The 6,000-nt window shown below is 38.7% G+C and overlaps 1 protein-coding gene across 1 annotated transcript in view; it reads right to left on the bottom strand.

Annotated features, from left to right (window-relative positions):
- Window positions 1-4,281, bottom strand: part of C6H2orf88 (chromosome 6 C2orf88 homolog) — an 87,979-nt gene extending 83,698 nt beyond the window's left edge. The window contains exon 1 of the mRNA XM_060151386.1: window positions 4,243-4,281. The gene's annotated coding sequence lies outside the window, so the exon portion shown is untranslated. The remainder of the gene's footprint in view (window positions 1-4,242) is intronic.
- Between the last annotated feature and the right edge of the window lie 1,719 nt (window positions 4,282-6,000).

The following is a 6,000-nucleotide window of genomic DNA, read 5'->3' on the forward strand; positions in this document are numbered from 1 at the left end:
AGAATTTGAGAAAGTGAGGCAAATTTCAGAGTCCCAGCCAACCTGTCAGGCCTCTTTGACTTTTGTTTGAGAGTCTGAATTTTATGTTTAACATTTTTTAGAAGAAACTATTTTCTTCTCCTTTATCTTGAAATGAGGCCTTCGTGGAATTGTACTGGGAATCCTAGGGAGTTGAGAAGAAAAACAAACAAACATGGATGGGCAATATCGTATCTACTACCTGCTCCATCACTTGCTTTCTACTCTCTCTAAACATCTTAGTCCTCCATTCTCTTTCTGATCCCAACAGACCACTGCTACACATGTCTTATGGATTTTATATCTAGGCCGCCAAGGGAAACATCTTGTCTGAGATATTCCCTGACTTGTGCCCCCTAAATCCAGTAATTTCAATGACCTCAGCATTCCTTCAGGGGATGTACACATTCTACAGGGAGGGGTTGCCATATAGGCACCAAGAATAATTCCCAGCTAAATCACAGGGAATTGCATGTGGTCTTTCCAAACCTTTCTATAGGAATATTTTTATAATAACAAATTTATCTTTCTTTATGTAACTGGAATTAATTACATTGGTTAATATATCTATTTGAGTAGTAAAATTTGGACAACTTCTCTATTTCGACATGGAGCAGAAACCGTACCACCAGAAGAGTTTAGTGGCAAATGTACTAGAGTATCAGCAGAGAGTTAACTTGGGCAAGTTACTTAACTTCTCCAGGCCCTCATTTCTTCATCCATAAAGTGAGGGAATTGGACTCTGATCTTTAACAATATTTAATACTCATTAAGGTCAAGTCCAGACATAAATATTTTTGATGCTGTAAAATTCAATTTGATCTGTTCTTTTGTATCACCTCACATTGTCTAGTTGAGTTTCTTTGCACAGAATACTAATAAGTGTTACTGGATGACTTCTTAGACCATGTTTCCAAAACTGTGTCCTGGCATTGCTTTTTTGAGACACCCATGCCTGACTTTGTATCACTCTACTCTTTCAGCAATGCGCTTCTGGAACAAGCAGTACTCAGGCTGGTGAAGGATGAGGCTGGACATCATCCTGAAATCAAATAGACTCATCTAAATAGCCTACTCCTACTGGCAAACCAGCCCAATTCCGTATTTCTCAAACTGAAATAAAAACCCACTTCACTTCCTCCTCCAGCTTGAAGTCCTGAGACCAAGTACATGTGGATAAATAATAAGACAAAAAACAATAACAGAACAAGTTTAATGAAAACTTGTTTTAAATAATTGCCTGTTTCATGCCAGATGTTCAGTCAGATACTTTAAATATCTTTTTAATTTACTATATTAACAACCCGGCGAAGTAAATATTATTCTTCCCATTTTACAGATGAAGACATGGTCTCAGAGGAATTTGGTGACTTGTCAAAGGTCCCACATTAGTTAAGGCGGAATCAATTAGAACCCAAGTCAGTCTGAATGCTCTTCCCACTACATCACGCTGCCTCTCATGTTTTAGATATTGACTAATAAACATGTAATAGCCTAGACATTTGAGTAAAAAGAACTTTATTCCACATAAATATGGCCCTTCTCTTCAGTACACCTAGCTGTGGCCCACACCGTTGCCAAAGATTACTTAGCAGTCTCTAATTTCAACTCTTCTCTCTCCAGCTTATGTTTCTTGTTGGCAGAATAGTAGGATCTAGGAATAGAATCTCCTCTGTTGGGTGAATTTAAGCTGTTTCTCAGTGATGGTCACCACTTAACATTACCACAGCAAAAAACATACCTCCTGAGTTGCTAGACAGTTGTTTACCCTAAATCCTAATGAGATAACATGTTTTGGTGAACTATTAGTACTTTTTTTTTGAGGCAGAGATAAAGAATATAGTCGCCTAAAAGCATTTTGTTGAACCGGTTGCACTTCTTGGATATTCAGGATGATGTTGATTGCTACAAGGTACTTTATTTGGACTGTGATTAGGATTTGCTCAGCTAAGGATTCGTCTGGATCCAAGAGCTAAAGACCTTATGGCTGCCAAATTCAGAATCATCCATGAGTGTAGAAAATAGGTGATAAGGAGAGAGGCTAGACAATGTTTAAACTATCAATGTTCAAGAGCTAGACAACAGTTAGGAACAGAGAAGTCAACAGAAGTAGGATAGGACAAACAGGTATTGGACAGTCAGAATAAGGATTACGATAAGTACTTCCAGATAATGGCACAGATGGTTGGAAATGTAAGAAGGAGCTTTTCCTAGGGTAGGAATGACAGCAATTCAGTAAAACTGAGTACATTTTGTAAAAGTAAGAGTATATTTGGAATATATAAACTGGCAACCTCCAGTGACAAAATTTTCAGATATCCTTAGAGCTCAGTGCCATTTAGCTCCTCAGACCAGATACTATAGAGGCATAGAAGGCCAGTTAGATGTAAGCATAGAAATACAAGTCAATCCTAGTATGATGTTTCTATAGTTTTAATTTTTATGATATTTCCTATTACATACCTTATAAATAAGAAACATAATATACTCTTAAAAGTTTTTATTAAAATATAGTTGATTTACAATGTTGTGTTGCTTTCAGGTGTACGGCAAAGTCATTCAGATATATATATATATATGCATATATATTTAGATTCTTTTCCATTATAGGTTATTATAAGATATTGCTATAGTTCCCTGTGTTATACAAGTAGGTCCTTATTGTTTATCTATTTTATACATAGTAGTGTATATATGTTAATCCCAAACTCCTAATTTTCTCCCCTTTTCCCCTTTGGTAACCATAAGGTTTTCTATGTCTGTGGATCTATTTCTGTTCTGTAAATAAGTTCATTTGTATCATTTTTTTAGATTCCACATATAAGCGATATCATATGATATTTGTCTTTCTCTGTCTGACTTACTTCACATAGTATGAGAACCTCTAGGTCCGTCTGTGTTGCTGCAAATGAAGAAACATAATATACTCTTGCCTCTTTTGCTACAGCTTAAAAAGTTTATAAGTTAGGTGCTAATCTTGTCATACCATATGAATACTGCAATTAAGTTCCATTGTTCCTACTTATGCTCTTGCATTAGTTCTTTGTCATTCATTCCAGTCCTCATTCATTCATTGTTCAAGCACTTATTTCTGGCACTTTCTCTGTGCCAGGAAATCTGCTAGATGCTAGAGGAAGAGATGAGTAACTCCCCATCGCCAAGGAGTTCTATTCACTGGGATAATCAGATTCACAAACACATAACCCCGATACAGTGTGACAATGCTAGGGCAGAGATACACCTGCAGTTTGCCAGGATTTTAGAGACAGGAGTAGCATGGCAACATTACTAGGAAGCCTTGAGGGTCCACTGAGAATGGAGACTGAATTTGCAGTGGCACCAACTCACTCTGCTGCTAGAGAAAAACCACAAAATACATCAGTCATAAAGCAAGGAAACCAAGTGGATTTACAAGAGACCTAGAGATTTGCAAGGTAGGTAGGGCAGGAAAAAAAGGGATCAAGAAATATGGGGTACTTTTCATGAAAAAGCTCAGTCTAAAGTAGCTAGGCAAGAAAGAAAGCTAAAAGAGGTCAGGGGAGTTTGCAGATCAGAAGAAAAGAAGAAGGATCAAAGAAACCAGAGGTCTCAATGAGATCTTAAGGGCCAGAACAGAGGGAGACAGTGAATTAGGCACTTTGGTTCAATAAATCAATCAGCCCACAATCAGGGTATTCATAAAACTTATTACTCTAACAGTAAAAGGAAGTGAAAGAAATTATTAATCATTACTCTAGGCAGCAGGTGTAAACTGGAATGACCCTAGGATGCCCAGTTGCCCTGTCAATAATCCATATGCTAGACATTGTGCTAGGTACTGGGAGTAAGGTGGAAAACAAGGCAGAAATTGTGCCTATCATCATGGAGCTTATAGTCATATAGGAATGATAAACATTGAACAAGACATTATTACTGGGATGAATGTTGCTGAAAAGAGAGGTGAAGGAGCCATGAGAGTTTATTACACAGGAAACCAATGTCTTCCCAGAGGTCAGCAAAGGGTTGCTGAGATTGCAAAGATGAGTAGGAGTTTGAAGGTGGAGAAGTGAGGTATGAGTGCACAGGCAGAGGGAAGAACGTTTACTAAGGCCTTGGGATGGGAAAGAACATTACATTTGATTTCTAAATTCTAATAGATTTGTAAAAATCCTTATCATCTTTTTTCTTGTTGTTCTCTTATGTTTTATTCTCCTTCCTTCATTGCTTTGAACATTTTAAACATACCTTGTGGGCTTCCCTGGTGGCGCAGTGGTTGAGAGTCCTCCTGCCGATGCAGGGGACACGGGTTTGTGCCCCGGTCCGGGAGGATCCCACATGCCGTGGAGCGGCGGGGCCCGTGAGCCATGGCCGCTGAGCCTGCGCGTCCGGAGACTGTGCTCCGCAATGGGAGAGGCCACAACGGTGAGAGGCCCACTTACTGCAAAAAAATAAAACAAAACATACTTTGTAAACATTTCTTTCAGGTTGTTCTACTCTTTCAAGCTTTGGCTATTTCTTTCATCTGCTGTCTCTCATGGATAGTTGTTTGTTTTATGGTATGATTTATAATTTGTGACTATGATGTCATTAGAAGAGTGTTCTCTATGGGGAAGTAGTCTACAGAGTGCTATTCTTCTGTCTCAACTTGAGCAAAAGAATCAGATTTCTTTTCAGGCTGATTTCCCAGATTCAGGTCCCTTCATACAGGGAATGCGATTTAGCCTCTCCATCTGTGTGTGGCACAGACCTGGGGTTTTGATTTCTTGCAGGTGAGGTTTTCTCATTTGTGATCCTGGAATATTATAAACGTTCTTGTTTATATGGGCTAATGGGAAGAGTTCCCTTAGTCTTCATTTCAAAGTCAGCACAACCTTTGTGACCCCCAGATTTATCTAAATAGCTCAGTTCAAGCTTTCCTCCTAGGGTCTGGAGCACGGACCCTCCCTCCACTGCAGTTAGTTGTTGGAACCAGTTCCAGCATGTAAGGCCTGTATCTGGTTCCAACAATTCTATAAGCTGTTTGGGCATAAGAGTCTGCTTAGCACCCTGACTTGAAGTTTCCTCTTTAATTCGGACATTTGGGGGACTCTCTTGGTTTCAAGCTGAGACACATACTTAAAGAAGTTTTAGCCATATTTTATTCTGTGTTTAGACCAGAAGAGTAAAGAATTATTTTGCATCAGCTCATGTTATGATATGGTAAATCTGAGAAACTGTTTTAAAAAAGTATTCATTCATCCAAAAAATATTTATGGAGTACCTACGATGTTCTAAGGATTACAGGACTGAAAGGCAGAAAGTGAGGGGAGAGGGGCATGAGATAAAGAATGAGAGTTGTGAAAACTATGTTAAGAATCTGGATTTTTCTTGAGAGCAAAAGGGCAGCTATTGAAAGATTTTAAAATAAGTTTGCATTTTTAAAATGCATAGTGGAGAATGGATTGGAGCCCAAAAAGAATAGATGTGGGAGGAAGTGTTCATAGTTCAGTGTGTGATGACAGTGGCTTGAACTGGACAGTGAGGACAGATAAAAGTGAATGGACTTAAGAGATATTCAGGTAATTGATTTAGTAATACTTGCTTACGGACTTAATTGGGGAAGGGAGAGAGATGAGTCAAATATCAATCCCAGGTGCTTGGCTTGAGTGTCTGAGTGGTTGTTAATGGCATTTAATGAGATAGAAAGTACAAGGATAAGGAACAAATTTGATGGAAAATATCTCAAGTTCAGTTTGGGGGATGTTGAGTTTAAGGCAGCAGACAGCCCAGTGGTGATATCAAGTAAGAAGTAGGCTATTTGGGTTGGGGACTCAGAGCATAAGTCTGAGCTGGAAATGAAAAGAAAACTGAATTTTGTGGAGTAGATGAAGTTCCCTGAAGAGAGAGGGTAGAGTGATCCTAAAATTCACATGGAACCACAAAAGACCCCGAATTCCCAAAGCAATTTTGAGAAAAAAGAACAAAGCTAGTGGTATCACCCTCCCAGGTTTCAGACAATACTAA

The sequence above is a fragment of the Lagenorhynchus albirostris genome, chromosome 6 (assembly GCF_949774975.1).
Source record: "Lagenorhynchus albirostris chromosome 6, mLagAlb1.1, whole genome shotgun sequence".
Lineage (NCBI taxonomy): Eukaryota > Metazoa > Chordata > Mammalia > Artiodactyla > Delphinidae > Lagenorhynchus > Lagenorhynchus albirostris.